Here is a 23,453-nt window from a genome sequence, read left to right on the forward strand (position 1 = left end):
GCCAAATCCCTTCGCAGGGCACCGTGCATCCCGCACCCGCCCAGCCCCGTGCAGCAGCAGGGACAGCCCGGCCGTGACAGCTTGGTCGCCGCACTGCCGGCTCTGCTGCGGCCGCTGGCACCGCGGGGGCATATTGGAAGGAGGGGGAAATGTCACTGCAATGTCCACGATGCTCTGAGGTGGCACTGGGAACAAATTACAGGCGCAGCGGTCTGCAGCCCGGCACCACGACCGTGGGGCGATGCAGGGGGAGGTTTCGTGCCCACGCTGCTCAGCCCCAGCCCCGCTGCTGCCCGGCCATGCGGGGCCAGCAGGGACGGAGCACACCCGGGGAGCCTTCTCCTGCCCCAAAGTGTGGGTGAACCCCTCCTGGGGATGACATCTCTGCACGCACCTGTATCGTAGCCTTGCACAATAAAACTTTCTGTGCCTCTGAAGAAACCTGCACAGCACCGAGCATCGAGAGAACTTCAGCATCGTGGCAGAGCAGAAATCGACCAGGGCTGCTGCCACAGCAAACGCAGGCAGGGTCTGAGAGCCAGGACCTGCGCCCAGAAGGCCGGGAGGAGCCAGGGCACAGGGAGGAGATGCAGCAGGAGCAGCACTGGTGGGGCTGGAGGCTGGTACAGCCGTGCAAAGGCAAGGATGGCCGTGGGGATTGGGGCATGACGCAGCTCAGAGCTGTTCCCTTTGGCACCAGGGACACTGACCCAGGCTCTGCCATTCCCGGTGCTGACGCAGAGGCAGCTCAGACAAGCTGCAATTGCATTTTGGCACCTGCCAAGCAGGCAGCAAGAGTTCACCAGAGAGCAAAGACACAGGGGCAGGTGCAGCTGGTGGCACCCTCCCTGAGAGCAGCGCCTCTGAAACGGGAGCAAGCTGCCCAGTCACCACCAGCAGGGTCTCTCGAGAAGCAAAGGGAACAAGTGAACGGCGGCAGCACGTGAGCCGAGCCCACAAGGTGAGGGTTTCCCGACACGTGCTGCGGGCAGGGGGAGCTGCCTGTGTCCCCTGCAGGGCTCCGGCCGCAGGCTGTGGGGTGAGGTCGGCTGGGAACCCTGCTCCGGGCACATCTCAGTGCAGTGGCAGGGCCGAGCCCGGTGTCACCGCTGGCTCGGTGTGTCTTTTAGCCCCTCTTGACACAAGTACACCCAGCAAACTCAGCGCTTGTTCGGTGCCTGATGCTAACTCAACGTATTACAGGACCTGAACCCCGAGAAGTACCGACCAGCTCAACTCACAAAGTCTGCTGCTGGTATTTGGTCATGCTACAGACTACTTCAATAGCAAATAGCTCCTCCTAAGATGGTTTCAGGCACATTCAGGAGGTTTGTAACAGCAGCAAAAAGGTTTTTAATCCAAGAGACGGAGTCCCATCACCAGAAAGACATTTCACCGTAGTGCTCACATATCCGCCACATTTCCCTCCGTTCTGGGGGGATCCTGAACTCTCCTACAAGGTCATTGGGAACTTTAAGGAGAGCTGATGGGTCCCATACTGGTTTGAGACCAGCTCCTCAGCCCCTTCCCAAGGTTATCCCGTGCCATGCTCTCGCTGTGCTCAGGGTGGGCAGAGCTGGGGACATGGGGGCAGGCGGTGACAGCTGAGGCAGCAGCCAGCGCCGAGCAGCACAGAGCAGCCCCAGCCCCTGGTCCCAGCATCTCCAACGCAGCGAATGGCAAGGGAAAAGACAAGGTTCCCATGGGAACGGAAAGTGCTGACATTTCTAAACTAAAAAAGGAAAGCAGCAGCAAAGTATGAGCTCAGCAGGACTGCACGGACATGGGTGGGTGGGTTTATTTCCTTTTCCCCTCTTCTGTGCGTGAAGGTAAGATACTTTAAAGGTAGTTCGCATTAGGACACATTAGGTTCATACACAAAATGCAAGCAAAGTTTCCGTGTATCCGCTTTGGTGCTTTAATTCAGGCCAGCTGCCTGCAAAACTCATTCTGACACAGAAAAGCATTGTGCAGGCTTCACCTGTAGCCACACAGGAGGAGATGAAGCGTCCCCTTGAGATCACGCCGAGGCACTTCTCTCTCTCATGCAAAATGATTGAGATAAATAACTGAAATTAAACTGCCATATTGCGGTGGCTAAATTATTTGTAATGGCTATATAAAATATATTTGCCGCATGGTAATTAAGTGTCCTAGAGTTTCAGATGGGAAGATTTTTAGCTCAGAGAGATGTTTATCTTCCTGTCAGATCAAAAAGCCGTGGAAGTGGATGGTGACTCAATGGAGATGCTGACGCTGGACACTCACTCCTGCGGCAAACGGCACAGCAATGCCCCGGACACGGCTGCTCCTTCACGGACCTGAAGAGGAGCTGCAATCCCGGCTGCACAGCACTTACAGCCTCACCATTTAAAAACCAATAATGGTTTTTGCACAGCGAAGACGAGAAGTCGGTGAGGGAGAAGCAGGCAGGTAGTTTCTGCTCACTCTAATCCATAGCTGAGGAAAGGAGGTTAAGGGAGCGGAAGAGGGTTTGCAAACACCCAGAAAGCATCTAAAAGGAAGGAAGAGAAACAAAAAGAAATTGCCAAATGTTTCTGACAGAACACACAAAAATAAGGGATTATTAACCTCCCCAGTTAGGAATACAAGAAGTGCCAGTTCTGTGATTGGGGGCGATTCGGGGGGCAGGCTGTGGTGCTGCCCGCAGGAAGGGCTGTGTGCAGGACCCACGGGCTCCCACAGTGAAAATCCAGACACCAGAAAAAGCTGCATCGGATTCCCCGGTGAGCAGAGAAGAGCTCCCCACGAAGGGCAAAGGAAAACCGAGTGACTAAATTTCTTCTTTAGGACTCACAACACAGTCAGGCAGACACTGCCTCCTCCCTGGAGGCAGGCTGAAAGCAAACAGCACCCTCAAGCTCAGACACAGGCTGCCCAGAGCTGGGGCTGCCCCATCCCTGGCAGTGCCCAAGGCCAGGCTGGATGGGGCTGGGGGCAGCCAGGGCGGGTGGGAGGTGTCCCTGCCATGGCAGGGGGCTGGAACTGGGTGGGCTTTAAGGTCCCTTCCAGCCCAAACCACTCCATGACCCTATGATTCTGTGAACCACGCGAAGCTGGACGTGTTGGTACTGCCCCAACACCAAGTGCTGCTGGTGCCCCAGCCCCAGCCCCGTATGTTCGGGGCCATTCACCAACGCGTGGCCCCCAGGTTCAGTCCCGTGCACACCGCTGTGATCCCAGCTCCTCCTGCCCTGCCAGGGCATTCCACACAGCTGCTTTCTCTCACGTTATGCGTGAAAACACAAATATTTTTAGGTACTTGTTCTCTCAGAGCATTTAGGAGTATTTCCAGCTCTCTTCCGTGCTTTTTCTTGCACCTGTGCGTTTTCTATTTCCCCCCACAGATGCCCTGTGATGAGATTGCCCCTGGGGAAGGCAGAAGCACCGTGCAGGGCTGGGGGTGCTGCAGGATGGGCTGCCCAGGCATCAGCAACCAGGAGCAGGCAGGGGGGGCCAGCAGGGCTGCAGACACCCACCCTGTGCCCCAGTCAGCACCCTTCGAGCGATAGCAGGGCCGCCTGCAGCAGCCACACATGGCCGAGCCCAAATCAGAGGCAGGCAGCTCCGTGCGGGCACACTCCGAAATGCCGCAGAGCCTATTTTCTACATCAGCTGTGCCTCGCTGCCACCCTCCTCCCCAGCCTGCTTTCCTGAGACTGTGCCGCGTGGTGACTGCCGAGTGACGGCAGCGGGTTTACCGATGCCTCGGGAAGCTGCGCCTAAAATAAGCACCGGGGACGGGCACGGGCACCCCCTGCCCCCCCACAGCACGGGGCTCCAGGGGCACCTGCATGCCAAGAGCCTCACGGCCACCCCAAAAAGCACTCTCGGCCTCTTCCCTTGTAATAAAGGAGAGTACAGGTAAAGCCTCTCCTGCCCCTTCCAGCTCCACTGCTGCCCATCCATTGCTGGTAGGATGCTGAGAAAACCCAGAGCAAGGAGCTGCTGAGCTGCTGTGAGTGTTTTGAGACAACATTTGTGCTGCTTGCCGTGACTACGAGGCTCTGTGCAGAGCCACCGGGGGTTGTCCAGGCAGAGGCACTGAGCGGCCCCACAGCGACCGCTGCCCACCCCACCCGCAGCCAGGCAGCTTGTCGCTGCCTTCGGGAAGAACCAGAGACAGTTCATGAGGCCACAGCATCATCATCAGCCTAAAAGGGCGGCGCCGGCCCTCAGAAAAGCAAGGTGATCTCACAGCCCTAATATGCTGCTGCATAACAAAATGGGGAAAACGAGAGCGGTCCTCCCAGCTGAGACATCCATCGGTTTGCTGCAGCGGATTCAATTGAATGGGACCAAGAAAGTGAGGACCCAGACCAAGTAACAGGGTAGTTTCCTGCATGGGAATTAGGTACGGAACAAAGCAACGCCAACTGGTTCAGTAGCACTCTGGAGCACACAATGCAGAGAACAAGTTTGCCTCAGTGGAGGTCTCCATCTCTCCTCTTACCAGACTCGAGTCCCCATTAGGCTGATGCCTCTCCTTGGGAGCTACCTTCTGTCTCAAGGTATCTGTCTCAACCCATCTGTTTCTGCCCCAGTAGCTGCTCAAAAAGATTCGAAGACGTCGCATTGTCTCTGCACAGGGTAGAAGTGACAGAAACCTTGTCAAAAGGGAATAAGCGTTTGTGAAACAGCAGCTGTTGTATGGAGATTTTTGTAACTCCAGAATATTCTAGTGGAAAATTCAGAGTTACAGAAATCTCCATTCAACCTGCTCTTGACTTATCAGGTCAGGCAGTTTTCCACTTACATTTTCTAACCCCAAAGATGAGGCCTTTGGGCAGCCCTTCAAGTTTCACCTCTGCACGCAGGGGGCAGGCACTATTCCAGCCAGCACTGAAGGCAGCTAACGCATAGCACAGGGACTATTGGGGAAGTATCATTATTTTAAAATAGTGGAGCGAAGTACTGACACAATACACGATATCTGCCCTGACCCTACTGTTACACTTTAATGGGTAAAATTAGCCATTTGCTTGCCTTTGCTGCCAGCCCCGGCACTTAGCTCCAGCTGTGGACAAACCCCCAGGGTCTGTTGCAGCCCCACAGAAGCACCCACGGGCAGCACCGCCGGTATCCCCCCCGTGAGCCGGCCCGCAGGGAGCTGTGGAGCCGCACGCAGACGCGGTGCCAGCTGCTCCCAGGCCCCGCAGCAGCGCGAGGTTTCTCTTCTCGCTGGTGGCACGGCGCAGGGGGGCTGCTCGGGTCGGCAGCACAGGCGGGGTCTGGTGCTGCGCAGGCAGTGCACGGCGTGTTGGTCACAGGAGAGGGCTCAGAAATCCTGACTTCAGTTCCCTGGAACTACAGCGGGAATATTTTGTAACAAGGAGAAAAAGAAAAAAAATAAAAAAGCATGCAGAACTACCTGCATTCCAAATAGCTCCACAAAAATGGGCCACAAAACTCAAAGGGGGTTATAAAAGCAACCCCACCTTAACACCAAGCATTCTGCTTCCTCATAGTTTAAATCTGATGAATTGTGCTATTTTAATCCATTTTTAAAGTACGTCATCTGTATTCTAACCACTGACCTTTTCCCAGTGCCCTCCAGGCACCCAACAAGTAGGTTACATCTGTCACTCCAAAAGGCAGCGGGATGTGGTGGGCAGCGCCTCGGGGCCCCCGGACCGCTGCTCAGCACAGCCTGGGCGCAGGAACGGGGGCACCCGGCCTCCCCGGCTTGTGAGGGGCCAGGAGGCTGTCGGCACAGGGTGTCAGCTGGGCCTCACACTTCTTGTGCATTTTCAAGACCGTCTTCAGCTGAGCAACCCATCACAAAGCACAAGGTTAGATTTTTGCCTATTTTTACTACTTTCCGTCTTCAGAGTTGAACCGCTTTGCGTTCTCCGCCATTATTTTAGACTCACAAAGTGAAACGTTAGAGAAGACAGTCACGGTGAATAGCCAGCCAAAGGACCTGCTAAGCGTGAAGATCTTTGTGGTGTACAACAGAGAGAGCAGCTCTCCATCCAAATGGCATCGACCCAAGCGCATCCAAACGCTGACAGCCAGCCGCCCACAAACCCAGCTCCTGCCTCTGTCAGCCTCTCTGTACAGCCCTGCGCCCTAACCCGGTGAAGGGCTCCCTCCATGCTCTGGAGCAGACCCAAACCACGCAGCCTGTGAGTTCACCAAAAACCTGAACGAGACCATCTTCTGCCCCGTGCAGAAATGGGCCGTGCTGCAGTGGCTCACAGGTAGTTAGACCAGCCCTCGCTCCTGCAGCCTGCCAGGCTCAGCGTGTCGCTCCCTGTCCTCACTTAATCCATCTCTGTCCACCACGTCAATGCCTTCTCGAGCCAAAGAATGAACTGTGAAGTCTGGTGAGATGTTCTGCTCCTGCCCTGCCCACCAAAAGGTAACCCTCTGTTGGCAGCAGACCCACAGCACTGGTCACAGCGCATTGTCACTGCCAGCTCGAGCCATTAGCTCACACCGTGCTTGCTGCGATGAGATCTGATGAGGTGGAAATCCATCTGATGGCCTAGGAGAGGGCTCAAGGGATCACCACTGGAAACCTTTTCCCAAGGCTCTGTAGGCTGGTTTAACTTCCACAACGAGAAAAGCTTTTGTTAATTCAGTTTTATGAGTAAAAAAACCCTTAAAGACTGCCTCCTATGACATGAGACGTAACCAGGCTCCAACATGTCATTTCTCATCACTCACCATATGCTTTGATGGCTGGAAGCACGCACGAGCAGTGGAAAGCCTTGGATGCCCTCTTTCTGTTGTGTATTTCTTTTTTTCCATGGGAGAGCTCTTTGTAAAGGGTTGTGATCACTTTTCCCCATTTTTAAGAGGGCTAACAGGTCTGACATGCCACAAAGCAATAGAGCACCCTTGGTGTCTTCTCATGGACTAACTTGCCCTCAACGAAGGTGGCTTGTGCCAGTGAGTCTCATCCTGCCCAAGGGGCTGTCGCCAGGGGAGGATGCATGGGACACACCGACGTACACCCCATAACTCCAGACGTAGCCTTACAGAGGGTTCAGGAAGAACTTGTGCCTCGGAGCAGTAGCAAAAATACTAACAGGAACAGTCAGTGGGTGATGTCCGCTCTGGTCATTTTCTCCTCAGAAAATAAAAGAAAACATTTACCAGAGCTGATTTAATTCACGCTCTGATTTTCCTAACACCTTTTGCCAGCATTAAAAGGCCATGAAAAAAAACGTAAGAGAGCTGCAAATTGGGAAGTACTTTTGTTCTCCTTTCTCACTGGAGACTGGAAAACCCAGCTGGCTTCCCACTGGGGAGGCTGACAGCAACGTGCTTCTGCTGCAGCTGTGTGCGGGCACGCAGCTCCGGTGGGGGTGCAGGTCCCTGCCCGCTGGGGGGCTCGGGGGGGGGGACGAGGGTCTTGCTGACCTGACCTGAGCCTCCCTGGGCACGGGGATGGTGAAACCCAGGCTCTGGTGGTGATTTTGTGATGGATTTGCTGAAACCCAGCAGGGGTTTTGTATTCCTGCAGACTTTCAAGCAGCCATCTGAGGAGGTGCTGACTGCTAAACGCCCTCCTTCGTGTTCGGGAGCCGTCAAACGCCGTGACTTGGTTTCCATGTCTGTGCCATCAGAGGAAAACTGAGGCCCAGCTTAAGCCCTGGCTTTGTCTCGGCACCACCCAGGGCTGTTTATCGTGGTACCAAAGATAAGAAAGCACACAAAGCCCGGGAGGCTGGGAAAAAGCAGGCCTGCAGGTTAGGGCAGAGCCTGCTGCATGGGCTCACTGCCACGCGCACCAAACCCACGCGCCGTGCAGTACGGCCAGACCCCATAACCGACCCGTGGCACAGCAGGGAGGTGCTCCTCCTGACCGCAGCCGGAGGGCTCAGCCCCTGCAGGACAGGCCCACGGGGGCCCAGCCCCACCGAGCGCACCGCAGCAAGGCGCAGGACAGCAGGCAGCCCCCCGGGGACGGCGGTCCCCCAGGGCAGCCCCCGGTGCACCCAGAGACACCTCCTCTCCCCCCGCCCCGCGGGCTGCCACGTCCCCCGCGGGCCGCAGTCATTAAGCCGACGTGGAAGAACACAACTGTTCTTCAAAGGGCTGGCAGATCGTTCAGGGATTTCTCCTGTCGGTGCACAGCTGTACTAGAGGGGAATATGAATATTGGGGAAAAAAAAGGAAAAGGGAGTAGAAACTGCGGGACAAGTGAAAATGAGGAAGAGCAGGGAGCACGACGGACTGTGCAGGAGAGCATAAAAACAAGACTTGAAGAAAGAACTGTTCCCTTTGCACAAAGCGACAGAGAAAGTCAGGAAGGAGCAGAACACAGGCGGCGGTGCCAGCTCAGCTAGCACAGGCGTTCAGAGAGAAATGCAGTTGGGTTGTACCGCACTGAGAGTTTAAGGCAAGTCCCCACAAACGCTGCGCTGAGTGCTGGAATTGGCGGGGGGCAGGCAGCCTTCCTCAGCCTGCTGCCTGCAGAAGTAGGTGGCAGCTGCACGGCCCTGCCGTGGCGGCCCCCTGCCCAAACCCCGAAGAGCACAAAGTGCCTCTGAGCAGCCAGCTCCCCGCTAACATTTCGGTAAGTGACACAGCTACCAAGACAAAAATTACACGAGCACGTGCACTAATTAAAAGCAAGGTTGTGAAGGAATTAAAAAATAGGATAGTTTTTTTCCCCTCCGGCCTTCCAGACACATTTATTAACCACTGCCCAGGAGGCCGGTGCTGGGGCCGAGCAGGGCAGTGGGAAGGGACGGTGCCCGCGGGCAGGAGCACGCGGCCACGCTCAGGCAGGGCAAAGAGCTACGGCTCTGGGGCAGCTCTGTGCTTCCAGCGCTCCTTCCTGACGGCACTGTCACCAGAAGCTGAAAGCAGATGTGTCCACAGAGAGCTCTGCTGAGGGACCCAAGTCACCGCGTGGGCTGGGCACATTTAATTACAAATATTTACTTTATGAGCATGGTTTTGCTTCAGTTTCATCCATAACAACTACATTCCCAGAAAAATACAAAGATAAAAATTCCTCTGAGGTAAGAAGCAATAGAGATAAGTCTGATTAGGAAGACAACTATTAATAGCAATTATGCTTTAATGACTATGGCTAATCTTTTTGAACCAGCAGTTTCTAGCATGTCCTCTACCAGACAAAGAACTTAACCCTTCTGTTCAACGAGATGCAGAAAGAAACCGAGTGGACACATTTCCCATGGATTCACGAGTGGCTGGCTATAAAACTGCTTTCAGAATACAGCCATAAGTTATGTATGAGATGAGAAGGACGTAAAGTTGTTTGAGCGTGAGAAACCTGAACGTGTCTTTGTCTTGCCAGCTGCTCAGCCAGTGCAAGGGTCTGCTGCTATGGACCCTCAGTATCACAGAGCCCTTGGAGCACCTTCCTCAGCCTGGCCAGAACCAGGACAAAGCGGGCGAGAGGGCAAAACTGACCCCTGCAGACCACAGCTCAGGTCTGCCGATGTCTGTGCCCAGGAATTACAACGCTATAGCTACTCCACAGGTGGAAGCTGACAGCAGTGATTAGGTTTTTAGAAGAATACAACTACATTGTGACTATAACAAAAAGTACACAAAAGGGCCCCGTGAGAAATCACGACGCTTCCCAGTATAACCTCATACACTTGATACCACAGGTGTGGGTGTCCTATTCCTGTTCTGTCCTACTCCCCCACTGCCTTCGTGGTAAATGTTTTTTAAAGTAGACTTCAGTAGTGTTAGCTTTTGAAAAATATCAAAGTACAACAAAAGCAAGTAGACTTATAAAAAAAGACACTATTTCAAAGCATTCTGCAATCTTACAGATGCTGGATATTGGGTTAATGCAACAGAAGAGGACTTGGGGGGGGAGGGACGCATTTCTTCTCCATAGAAGGCTGGTGAAAAAGACATTTCTTGTGTAATGCTAGAAATTATTTTTATCTTTTTTTTTTTTTTTAAATATCTGAATACACAGTCCTACCAAGCACTGTGGAGCAATTGACCTTTACTTTGAAATCACACATAAATCCAAAGCACACAGATAGGTTAGTGAGTGCCATCTCAGAACTACCAACAATTTGAATGTCTGGCCCAAATTAAAGAGGGGCCTCCAAGATCAAATTCAGCACTAAGACACTGCATATCAACACCACGGCATGCTCAGAATAAAAACGTTGCAGGGCGAGGAAAGCAAAACAGCCAGCAGTGCTTCAACCAGCCGATGAGCAGGCTCCCTGCAGCACCGGCTGCTGGGGCGCTGGAAGCTCATTTTCAGCGAGCACAGTGAGATTAGAGCCACTGCAGTCGGTGCCCGAGGGCGCTCTGCAATTTAACCCTCGAGGGGAGAACCTCTCCGTGCCCTCCTGGCAGCAGCTATCAATGTCCTCAGCACCGAGGAGCACAAGATGCTGCAGAGCTCCGTGCTCCTGCCCTGGGCAAGGGGCACAAATGTGCCCGGAGGAGCCTTGCCGACGGATGGATGGTGAGGCCGTAAAGCTTCGCCTCCTGGAGAAACTGGGCTACAAGAGTAGATCACTGTAACAGAAACAGTCTCAAGGAACAGGCTGAAGAAGCTGTCCTAAGACCATCTTTCTGGCAGAGGTCCCCAGGAACAGTTACTCCTCTCTGGCCACCTGCTGCTCGCTCCTCCCCTTACCCAGAGCAGGATCGTGCCCTTGGTGCTCTTCTGCTGGACACCTTCAGCACCAGTCACTGCTGCTCAGAGCAGCCCTCTGCACATCTTTGTGCATCCTGAGCACTCTGATGCTATTAAACTGAAGAGTTTTATTATTAAAATCCCAGTCACTCTGAAGTGAATTATCCAAGTTTTAGTTGAACCAATTAACTGATATAATACATGGCTCTTGCTTTCCCAAATGAAGAGGAGCATCTTGCTTTCTGCTCATGTCTCCCTGTGAAAATGATTTTTAAACACTTTAATCTAATTAACTTTTTGAGACTGAGAATCTGCTGAAGGAGTTCAGGTGATGAGAACTGGTGATTGATGTACAGAGCGCTAACCAAGGAGAAAATCTCTAGGGTTGTGAGGGGGGCTTAGGAAAACAATCTCCTTCTTAAGAGACAGCAGTCAATGTCAGGGGGGTCCTGCTGGCTGACGTGCTGCTCTGTTAAAGTGGGGCTGGAAGGACGAAGCAGCCAGGAAGAAGCATTTTCAGAAGGCACCAGCTAAGGTCCTCCTGCAGCCAGCAAAGCTGCACAGAAGGGGTGTGTAGGACCGAGAGCACAGAAAACTGGCCACAGCGGGGAAGCCCGGGATGTGCACACGTGTGCAGACTGCCACCCACATTTCCCAACAGCAAAGGCTTTGCCACAGGAGCAGCGTTCTCTCTGTCTGTTGCAGGGACCCTTCAGAGGTTTCCCTGCTTTGCTGTGATGCAGCATGCAGTGTCCCGACCATCAGCTGCTTAGCGCAGACGCGTCAGACTGAAACTGGAACTGGCCCAACACAGAGCCTGACGCTGCAGAGCTCTGCCAGAACAGGTAGCAGAGTCCCCGGGAGCTTAATGGGAATCATTCACATAGCGACGACCTTGCAAGCCCTTGCAAGAATACAGGCCTTGGTTAGCTCACTGTGAGTTGGACAGCCATCATATCACCTCATGTGGACCTGAAGGCAGCACCAGGTTACAAACGGAAGGCAGCTGCACCTGCCTCCCAGGCGAGGTGGTAAGGAGCATAGGTCAGCATCTGGTGCAGGGTAAATAATGCCGAGGCACAGAATGGGTTGGGTTGGAGGAACCTCTGGAGGTCATCTTGGCCAAATCCCTGCTAACTAAATACCTTTATTTAGCCCAAATCATGTCCCAGAGTCTCTGCCTAGAAATCAACAGTGAATTGGAAGGAAGCATCAGGGATTAGCTCTGATTGCCCCTTGCAATGTTATTATCAATCTTATTATTAAGGATGAAATGTTCTAAATGATACCCTAAGTGAAAGAAAGGAAAAAGGAAGCAGATTACACATTCCTTACTAATGCTTACAAACACGATACCGAATTTAACAACCTACACACTTTAGCCGATTTAAAAATTAGGACAAAAATAGAGGTTTTCTTCTTCTCATCCTGGCATGAGAGCTCCTGAGGTTACGCACTGGGGCACGCACCAGTGCTGGCTGAACCGGGTTGCCCCAGACACCGTGTTCTGAACCGCTCAGCAAAGGACAGCCCAGGCAACGTGCACCCCCGTTAGGCTGGGGACAGGCCCCAGAGCCCTGGTGGCACGGCTCCGCCAGCCCTGAGGCTACCAGAGCCACCCTCCCACCGCCCCCAGCCTGCCCCACCAAGGGCACGCGGGACGGTCCCACCCCAGAAGCTGATGGAAGTTGTGCTCCCCTGGCACTCTGAGACTCGAGCTATTTGCAGAGATGAGAAGAGGGCATTGAGGGCATCTTAGCTTCTCAGCTGCTGCATAAGCAGATTAACTTTACTTGCGGCTGATCCATGGAGAAATGGATCAGCAGGAGCCCCTGACAAAGACAGATTTCTCCCCTGCTCACATTCTGCTTGCTCACAGTAAACACTGGATGATGTTATTTACACGACCTGTCTTCTCCTCTCTCATTTGCATCACTTTACAACTCAACCTCCAACCTGGGTCACAGCCCTGCCATTAAATTAGGCCCTTCCTGAAGCAGCCCTGAAGCCATTTTTCATCCTGATCTCTCTGTTCCCAAGGAGTACTTGTGACCCCAACTGCGGTCCCTTGGAAAACAGAGTTAGAAGACAGGAAAGTAAAGCGACTGCTGTGAAAAGCTCCATCACTCGTCCCTCCAAGCCAACACGGGTCCCACTCCGCCCCCAGGGCAGCCCCTGCTCCCCCCTGGGGAATGCCGAGACCCCCCTGCCTCTCCTGCTCAGTGGGTGCTGCGCCGCTCCTGGGGCTCCGCAGAGGCAGGAGGGCACAGGGAAACCTCACACACCCTCCCAGGCAAGGAAAGCACATTTGGCATTCGAGATGTTTCCCCATGCCCACCTGTCCTCCCTTTTCCTCTCCCACCACAGAGCCTGATGCTATGCGTGTCCTTACAACAGCGTCTGAGGACACCCCCCATAATGAGCCAGAAGATAGAGGAAATTACTGGCATCATTCTCCTCCTTTCCCTTCCCTACACAGGCCGTCTGCATTGCTCACCATTCACTGGAAGCTTCGCAGACCAGCAGTCATAGGGAAGACGACCCCTGCATTGTGTGATGACTATAACAGGACTAGGGCTGACTACAGCTCTGTGCGGGAGAGGCAGTAAGTATCAACTGTTGCGGTGGCTGCTACTTTATTGGCACACAAATTAAATTAGAGATGCACACATTTCATATAATTGAAAACATGTTAATGCATATGGACAGCTCTTCTAGTCCTCAGATCAATAAACTGTTGCTTTTCCTATACTGAAATGCCAATTCCGCTTAGAGCAATAAAGAAAATCTGCCAAAACCCTAATTAGTAGTTTATCTTTAAAATCCTGAATTTTCTACTGTGAAGGAAGAAATACATACACAAAATTCTCAACTATGATAAAGAGTGCTTTCCAATCCATATGTTGGAAGAAATCATTTTCCTTTTTGCTTAGGACAAAGAGAGGTAAACAGCATGTTTCAAATTCAGGTCATGGTTTGACACATGGAGCAACAATCTATGATGCTCAATTTGTGGCTTTCTTAGTCTATAATGGGAGGAAAACAAAAAACCACCACCCTATCTTAGGAATCGACTGCAAGCTAAAATGAGGTGCACAAACAGCGCACGGAATTGGTCTACTGAGATAGCAGTACTCCTGCACTCAGACGCACAAATCCCGATCACCTGCTGGCAACAAATTACTCCAAATTTTAGAGCTCTTCCCTGGGATTGTCATTTCCAATCGTCCTCCGGAGCATGCATGCTAAACAGCAGCAGCCGCTTGTGTGCAAGTTGGGAAGAGTGAAAGAATTAGCCAGGCTCCAGTACTGTCCCTCATGGCCCAGCAGGCTCCCATTGAAACTCTTAACACTTAATAAGCATTTGGCCTTAATTGCTGATTTTATCTCAGCCTGGGACTTGTGCCGTAACCGCTGAACACTGCTTGTGGCAGCTCTACGGCTGCCCAGCGGAGCTGGGGACACACCAGGGGAGCTGACCCCGAGTGACCAAAGGGACATCCCATACTATTTGGCATCACACTTGGCAATAAAAGCTGGGGAGGAAGGGGGGGAATGCCTGGAGTGGTGGCATTCGTCTTCCCAAGCAGCTGTTATGCATGACAAGCCCTGCGTTCCTGGAAGGGGCTGACCACCTGCCTGCTGCAGGGAAGTAGCAAGCAAATTCCGGTTAGCATTGCCTTACCTAGTACGCTGTCCTGGCCTCCAGCCCTGAGTTCTCGCCCTTTACCTCTCTGGTTCTCCCCCAGCCCACCAGACAAAGGGCAGGGAAGAGGCTCTCTGAGATCACAGCGATCTCTGCATTCTCAGATCCCGCTTTATTTACGTTCACATTATTTGGTGTTAGATAATTCATGAGAAATTAATTCTAATACATACTCCGTTGTCCACCAGAAAGACATATCATATATTAGGTCATAAAACAGAGTGTGCATAGCAACACGTGCACGTACTGGCATGTGATTTCAAGCACAATCGCAAACTCTCCTGGAGGTAATGATTGCACCTACACTGTCTTTTTTTTCCCCCGCCCCATAAAGATGCTCCAGTAATTTTATTGGCTGCAAAAGGGCCTTTGAAATCTGGCCTAGCAAAACCCCCTCAAGCCACAGAAGTCTTTTTTTGTCCCATGGAATCTCATTTATATTTAGCAAAGTTTAAATTATTATTTTCCTTCTTTGTGTGTGTTCTCCAGCAACAAACTAAAACAGTAATTGAATATGAATGCCTTGAGAAGCCACAACCACACTGAGGCAAACAAAACTCACCACCACATTAAAACGCTTGTCCTCGCTTTGCGGAGCCACAGCTTCCCTGCGGTGCACCCGACCTTTTCCCTCTGGAAGCACGAGATCCCCTAAAGCTCTCTGCACGTGGTCAGAGGCCACAGCTGAACTTCTATAGGGATATATAGGTTTGGGGTTTTGTTTTCCCCCCAAACAAATTTGTTTTAATTTGTCATCAAAGGGATTTCATGGGCACCTTAGAGCTGCATCCATAGCTGTGACTGCTTCTATTAAAAAGAAAAAAACCTTACCCATTTGCAAATATTATTTAGAGAAAGCCTCCCCCCCCACCTCCAGCCCACCCAAACTGCCAAAGTCTGCACTGAAGCTCCCAAAGAGATGGGTTCCTGGGCCTGGGGGGACAGGACTCCCATCCCAGCACCTCTCCCCGGACACAGCTGTACTCTGTTAATCAGTTTAATTCAGAAGTGCTGCCACGAGTCAATCCCAGACGTTACTCAGCTGTTTTCATTACACAATAAGTTCTAAGAGATTGTTTCTGATACACACTCCAAATAACTTACTCTCAGAAATATTTCCAAATTTCAGATGCCCATAAATAAACTTATTAGCATTTCAGTTAAACAAAATAAGAACAACAAAAAAAAAACATACAAACACACAAGAGTACCAATTCTTTTCAAGCTGTTCCAAGTGCAGTCTTTAACCTTAAGAAACAAAAGCAAGCATTTTCCTTTGTAATCAATATGCCTTAATTGTCTTTTTCATCCAAAGTCACATTTTCCTTCGGAGATGGGAAACCTGTTGCTGAGATGTTTATGAATCAATGAGAAAAATGGGTCTGTGCCTCCTGGCCCCCTTCCACAATATTCCTTACCCTTACCTAGGTATCACAGCCATTTACTCTTTCTTTTTCCCTGCTTCAGTTCTCTTTCCACTATTCTTTTTATTATTATTATTACTGATTCTGCATAGCTTTAATCTTACTATTGCTCTCCATCCCTACAAAATGGTACCTTGCTGAGTAGATCTGCCCAAGGATGTGCTAAAAAGAGAAGCCTGAACGGATGGGTGGCCTGTCTGACCTCACACTCAGTAGTTCCCCCTCTTGTCAGCTACTCTAAGGATGAAAGATGCTTTTGATGCATGAGAGTAATACTTAGGCAGATGTGTAAATATAGCAAAAAATAGCTAGAAATAAGGGGGAAAAGCAGCAGCATAGAATATGACTAGCTAATATGCATTGCTTTCTTAAAAAGTACATTGTAAGGTGCACGTACATGTGCAGGCACGCCCACGTGCACAGCTTTGAAGATCTGAGTATCAGCAGCTTTTTTTGACTTGCCTCTTTGTGCATTCTTTCTAACAGCCTCAGCCCGCTCATCCAAGCTGCCTCTGGATGAACACAAGGCAAGGCGCCTTCTGGAAGCCGTGGAAGAACGGGAGCCACTTGTGATGACAGGTCATCTCACCCTTAAAAGGCACAAAACCTCTCCCAAGACAGATGTTGTTAATAAAGCTCAACACATTGTTTAATCTGCCTTGTTCTTGTAATGAGCTTTGATAAAAATCTCAGATGAAGGAAGAGTTGTCAGGGTAGCATACAACTATTCTAACACAGCATCAAAAGGTAAAGAGCACGAGCAAACTGTTGTCGACACAAGTATGCCTGCGACAAATCACTCACCATGCCACTACTTCTTCATCTTTATGCTTTGTCCTTTTGCTTCAGGAGGAGGAAACGTCTTTTTGCTGAGTGCAGTGTAAGTGCACAGTGCTGGATGTGCTCACTTCAGTCTATATTTACAGCGTTAGTTTGGGGATAGCCTGCTGCTGAGTTTACTTGCAGCACATAGCTGACCCGTGCCCCACCTTAAAGCTACCTGAACAAGCTATAGGAGATGGTGCTTACAAACCCAAACCAGCCAGAGGGAGGTAATTTGAATTCCAGTCGCTGCTCAACCCAGAAGCAGTAATCAAGGGGTTTCAAAGAATCCCATTTCAGTGATAGGTGTCCTTCTCAAGCCGACAGAAATCCAGCCTACGAGCGCATAGTACGACAACCCAGCCTTGAAAAGATTACAAAGCACGCTCCAGAATGACCCCTCAGAAGTACTCACAACATGTGTTGATATTGGAAGTAATTATTTTTATTAACTGCTATTATTGCAAATGGGCAAACAAAACTATTAATAGATACAGCTCTAAGATAAGCAGACGGTATTTTTGAAGCCACTTTGCAAGACAACTATACTTTATGCATTTATCTCATCCACCAGCTGAAACAATTATATTGAAAAAAATATTCCCTGCTACAGTGCTATTTTGGTATTAATAACTCGTACTCTGACTGTAGCCTTACAAATCTACATAGAAATGTTAGTAGGCTATGCTGCTCATTTTGACAGTTACGCAGCTTACCAACAGATGGAGTATGTTAATCAGTTTTTAAAGTATAAGCTAGAAGCCTAGGCTAATTTAAGTTCTCTATGCAGAATGCTGGCAAAAAATACAAATTCCTGATACGTGGGGAAAAAAAAAAAAGTTTCATTCTGCTGAAGCTGGAAAACAGCATCTTAGAATATTTAAGTATTTACTTTTAAAATCACTAGCTTTCCATAATGCTAAATAGCTTATAAAATCAGTATGCTCTCATATGCAGTATTCACAATTTTACACCTGATTATATACAAAATTTTCACCTCCACAGCTGCATTTCCACCAGTTAAGAAGAGGAAGAAAATCTTGGTGCAAGCCAGAGCAACACCCCAGGCAAGAAGCACAAAGTCCCAGAGGGGTGCTCAGCCCAGACGTGTTTCCTTAAGGCCCACCTTACTGGCAGACAAATAACGCCCATAAACAAGCGCAGCTCCCACCTTTGGCCACAGCCATACCTGGTCGGTCCCAGAGCTGGCAGAAACAGCCGCCGAAGTCAGCAGGGGGCTGCGAGCAGAGGCTCTCCTGGGGGTCTTCTGCTTCCTTCCCCTGCCGCCCCCCTTCTGCAGCCCCCCACTCAGGTTGGCTGGGGACCCCCCTCTTCCCAGGCTCAGGATGCCAAAGCCCATTCTGCTGCATGCTTCACTAAAACTACTTTCATCAAAACCCACCTGACCTCCCTAGCAAACCAGCTATCTGTCCTGTCCCCGGGGCTTTAAATTGCCCTTAACTGCCCTGCGCAGCCTCACCTGGGACCCTTCCCACATCCTCCTCATGGGCCGGGAGCTCCATTTAAGCCATTTAAATACACCAAAACCCATTTTTCATTTAAAAACCTGTTTCAGATTCTGAAGGGATCAAAATACTTGACTAGTAGAACAATTCAGACTTTTTCTAATTTGTTGGTTTAAGTGACAAAACGTCTTGTCAATAATATACCCTGGAATACTATAGTTATAAAAACACCATTACGTGGGGCTCCTAGACTTTACAACAGAAAATGAAGGGAAGTAAATAATGACCAGAATACCCTTTATAAAGTAGAATATCTGAAGGAAAGTAAAACAAAAGTCAAGCGTAATATGCATTTCATCAGCAAAACCACCCTACTCAGTGAAACCAACCGAGGAGAATGTCTGTGACCTGCCTGCAAATGCTCTGGAAGAAAATGATGCCTGGGAAGCTTGGGAAAAGCTCTTTGCATGCGACACAGAGGGCTGTGCCAGGCAACTGCCTGGGGAATTTCAGGTACTTGTAAGTCAGTATGCATATTCTTGAAAGACAATAAGCCTTTTAGGAACTTCACTGCCTATCTGTTCATCACTCTATATGCCCTAGATCCACACAAAGAAATGATAAAATGTCTTTTCCCCCTTGACCTGTCTAGTCTTGTAGTCAAAGCTTCCAAAGGCATTTGATTTCTCACTTGTCCCTAGTACCCCTGTAAGCATTTTTCCAGTGCATGATCATTTCTAGCACTGCAGGCCCTCAGCTGAGAGTGACTTTACCTCTGAAATATCTCTAAATATGTTTTCTGCTCACCACAGTACTGATCAATAGCTCAGGAGAGAGGATGCATTTTCAGGTTACTAGGGGTGAGGTCTTGATTATGAAATGAAGGGCACAAAGAATACATTATTCAAGGTAGTAACAGCACATGGATCGAAAGAGCAGTTCTGTAGCCTATTAGGTTACTTTAAATGATTTCTTCATGTTCAGCATCTCACACACTACAGTTTAAACTTCTTTGCAGTTGCCACTCGGTTCTAATCATTCTGTCTTGGAAAATGTCAGCACCCTCCAGAAAAACTATGATTTTATATTATTAAATTTATCCCTATTTTTATGGCATCCTACTCATGTTAATAGAAAATTAATTCAATTAAATCATTCTTCTTCTCTGTAATTATAAAAATAAAAATTAAAATAAATCCACAAATGCAGCTGAATTAGGATTTTTTGATTATCTTAATGAATTTGCTGTAGGAGTTTGCTATTTTATTACTATTCTGTTAAATAACACTTGTATATACTAATATTATCAGCAGCAGACAGTTGGTCTATGTAAGCTCAGCAAATATCGAGCCTTGTCTGAAGACAAGCTCCAGGGTACGTTGTGAATTACAAGCAAACGCAACTTCCCTGTGCAGTTCCCCTCTCCGCTCCAGTCACGCAGCTTGGCAAGGAAAGGCCGGTCCGAACAGGGATGCTGTGGCTGCTGCAGCATTCCCCGGGAGCCACACCTGCCGCTGCAGGGACACGGCCAAGGGCAGTGCTGCAGTGCCTTGCTGCGAGCTCTGCCGGTCACTGCCAGCGCTCTTCATGCCTCGTTGTCTCTCCCGGACTCTGCGCTCCCTAGAACGGCATTTATCCCCAAGAGGACCAAGTCCTGGGGAGGTTTCCATAGCTTTATGCTTTGGCCCTCATTCTCCAGAAGCATGTTCCTGTGACAAAGGCCACACGGAGTCACACAGGAGGTCCCTCCGTTCTCCGAGCAGTGAGGAAGAAGTGCCTAGGGGCAGAAGTGTACAGAGCCCCTTTGCCTCGGGTACCCTCCCACTAGTCTAGGCTAGGCACGCAGTTTGAATCTCAAGTGTGCTCAGCAATCTTTGAGGACCTGCTCCTCTACCGATTTCCGTAACACCTTTCTGGATGTCGTTGTATTTCTGACCTCCACAACACAGCAGTGGTGGTGCATGACCAAACCGTGCACTGTGTGGAGGAAGTACGCCCTTCTATTTAATCCTACTGCCCAGTAATTTCACCCGGTGTTTGCTAGTTGTACGGGCAGAAGAAGCACTTAATAATCTTTCTTATTCATCTTCTCCATATCATTCATCGCTTTAAATACCTTTATCATGGTCCTTCTCCCTGTCATCTTTTCCGAACTCCCTTGCCGTCTCCCTGTACCAAAGCCACTCCACACACCTTTGATCACCCCTCATTTCATAACCTTCTCATAAGCCTCTGATGAGAACCGCAGTGTTCAGGAAGCAGAAGCACAGAGAAAATTCATATATCGACAATAGCTTCCATTTTATTAGTGCAAATTCATACACTGACAATACCTTCCATCTTATTCTTAATTTCTGTCCTAACAATACCCTTTATTCCACTTTCCCCACCTTTTTTTAATACCCACGAGGATAAAGGAGACGTTAACAGAGATTGCTAAGAGCCCGCTGTGTATGCGGTGTTGCAATTGTTTTCTTTCTCCTGCACGCATTACTTGACATTTATCAAAATTGAATTCCTCTGCTGTTCTATTTATTCAGTTACTCAGTGTCATGAAATGCAGTAACCCTTTCTAGTCAGCTTCATTTTTGATTACCCTGAAAAACAATGCTTAACTTCCACAAATTATATTGCCCCGTTATTCATTGCTTTTTCCCCCTCAGATCCCTTATGAATAGGTGGAAAAAGGTCACTAACTGTTGTGTCACTAGTAAATAAACTCCTAACTCCATTCTTCCTATCTTTTCACTAATTACTAATCCAGGAGCAAACTTGTCCTCTTCATAGCTTAATAGTTTAATTTAGGAAAACTTCACAAGGAACCTCAAGAAAACTTTCTTAAATTCAAGTGCATTGTGATGCTTGAATCAACCATAAGCATTTGCTTTTTGACTCCTTCAGAAATCTCCAAGAAGGTCTAGAAAACTGACCTTCCTCTGAAAGAGGCGTGCTTACTCCTTCCAAATATATCACGTTTATCTACAGATCCACTCCTAGTACACGTAGCTTCAGTCAGCTTGTCTGGCAAGGCTTCTCTCGAGTTCTTCAGCTCACTCGTGGAGAGCAGCAGTTACGCTGGTGTCCTGGCCAACGCATTGCTAAGCGGGGTCACATCTGAGTTCCTCTAAAATCCTGTGGTCTGGTCCTGAATATCTGCTGCCAGTCACCTCAGTGCTCTAGCTCCACTGATGTGTCCCGTTCCCCCGACATACACCTGCACCCCAGCTAAAGTCTCTGAGGAGAATCTTCTGTAGTGAACAGAAATACAGAATCTTTTCTGTTACAGCCATATTTCAACTCGGCTGCTTCTTTTGACACTTTCTAATACACGTGAATGTTTTCCGTGCCTTTGGAAAGTTTCTCTTCAAGATCATTTTGGTTTGCCACACGGTATTTCTACATTTAACTCGACAGATTGCTTTTTCTATTTTCTTTGTTTGGACACAACTTCTGTTTCTTAGGAAGATAGCTTAAAACTTAAAATAGCCTCTCCAACTCTTTTAAAGTACACATTTCTGAGATCCTTCCAGTGTTTTTGCTAAGTGACCTACCCCTGGGCTGGGCTTCTAATACTCTGTCTTGAGAGAAACTCTGCATTACATAGGAATGCCATATCCCCCCAAACACTCTTCTTTTGACAAACCTCAATTTGCATATCTCCCCTTTCCAAAGTTAAGCATTACTACTGTGTATTTTGATTTTTTTGTTTCTACAAGGATTGTAAATTTGAATACATTATGACTACTCTTATGGAGCAGTTCTTAAATAGAAAGATATAGGAGCATGTAAGGTTTTAAATCAATCATGAACAATTTTTCTTTCCTGCATCCTTCAGTTCCTCCAAGGCAGGTATGGTGATTAAAGCTTAGTTGTGCTTGCGTTGTGTCTCACAATGACTGCTATGAAGTGTGTAACAGGCAATGGATCTTTCCATTACCACTGTATTATGGTGAGGTCAAAGAAGCCAAGATAAACCTTTCTGAAGGACTAGCCAAGCTCCTGGGCAGAGCTTGAGCTGGAGATGCCAAGAGATTATTCCAACACTCGGTGTAAGATCATGGTCAAACGCTAGAGCAAAGCTCAGGAAGGCTGGGCAAGAACACAGCCATTCCAGCAAGGAACAGAACAGACTAGGACTGGATCACGGGGCCTGAAATGAAATGCAAATTAATCGGAAAACCGCTTGCTATTGCCTCACCTCTCAGATATGCAAAGGCAACCACAAAAAACGTGCACGGGCAGCTCCCCCCAGGCTCACAAAGCTCCCTGTTGCCAGGGAGATCGCTCGCTGCCAGCTCCGCAGCGGGGCTCACACCAGAGAGGGGAAATAGTGCTGAGTGGTACGCGAGGAGGTAACATTTCTGAGCAGACTTCTACAGGTCGGTGAGAATCAATGGGTGTGAAACCCAGACATAGTTCCGGGCTCAAACTGGTGTTTAACATTGTATTTACGTCATTTAGACGAGCGCTTCCCTTCTCGCAGCGTCCAGGTTTGCATAGAATTAGTGTACCAGAAAGAACAAGCTCAACAGAACAGACTCAGAAACCTGTGACTAGCTTCATGACGACGTGAAATTTGCAACAGCAGATACAGAACGTGAATCTACACCGCCATCTGCAGAGAGCAGCTTGGCAAATTGAGATTAATTGGCTCCCCACGCAGCAGCAATTAAGAGTGCCAAGATGCAAATACTGGTGTGTGAGATAGGAGCTGGGTACGGAACCTGATGGAAAGACCAAGTGGTATGTGTGCCCAAACACTGTTATCGCAGCTGACAGATCCTGTGCCATGTGTGCTGTATCTACGGGAAATATTTGGTTTTATACTTTATTTCTTCAGCGTCGTTCTTTCTTTTTCCTCCTCCTAGTTGACCCAGGGACCCCATCCTGTTTTCCTCCGTTTTCTTGGCACTTCTAACATCGCTGCGGTACCAATCGTAAAGCGTGGCCGCAGGAGTTTGCTCAGGGCCAGGCCTCCTGCCTGAGGCGCTCGGCTGCTGGAGGGGCGCAGCACAACCACTGCTTTAATGCCGGTACACAAAGGGACGCTCCGGGGCTCGAAGCCGCGCGTGGCTTCCCTGGGACCCGCCCGTCCCCACGCTGAGGCCGCGGCCCCGGGGGCAGGACGGGCTCCGAGCCTGGGCCGCGTTCCCCCTCCCTCAGCCACGGCGGCGCAAGAGGGCAACGGGGGCCGGGGCCGGGGCCGGGGCCGGGCGCTTTGTTCCAGCTTTTGTTACAGAACGGCGGGCGCGGCCCTCGCAGGGCGCCTCGCGGCCCCTCAGCGGGCACCCCTCGCTCCCCCCCCCCTCCCCCGTCAGCCGCCAAGCGCACGCGCGCCGCCCCCTTCCCGCCCGAGCAGGCGGCGGCGCTGTCGCGACAGCTCTGGCGTCTCGCGAGAGAGGCGGGCGGCGGAA

The 23,453-nt window shown here is 49.9% G+C and overlaps 1 long non-coding RNA gene across 1 annotated transcript; it reads right to left on the minus strand.

Moving 5' to 3' along the window:
• Positions 1–1,101: 1,101 nt before the first annotated feature.
• Positions 1,102–23,354, minus strand: LOC310904958. Its single transcript, XR_014588694.1, has 2 exons — positions 17,763–23,354; positions 1,102–2,515 (listed from the first exon to the last, which is right to left on the minus strand). It is a non-coding gene; the product is annotated as an uncharacterized lncRNA (long non-coding RNA).
• Between the last annotated feature and the right edge of the window lie 99 nt (positions 23,355–23,453).

The sequence above is a fragment of the Anser anser genome, assembly GCF_964211835.1.
Source record: "Anser anser genome assembly, chromosome: 10".
Classification (NCBI taxonomy): domain Eukaryota; kingdom Metazoa; phylum Chordata; class Aves; order Anseriformes; family Anatidae; genus Anser; species Anser anser.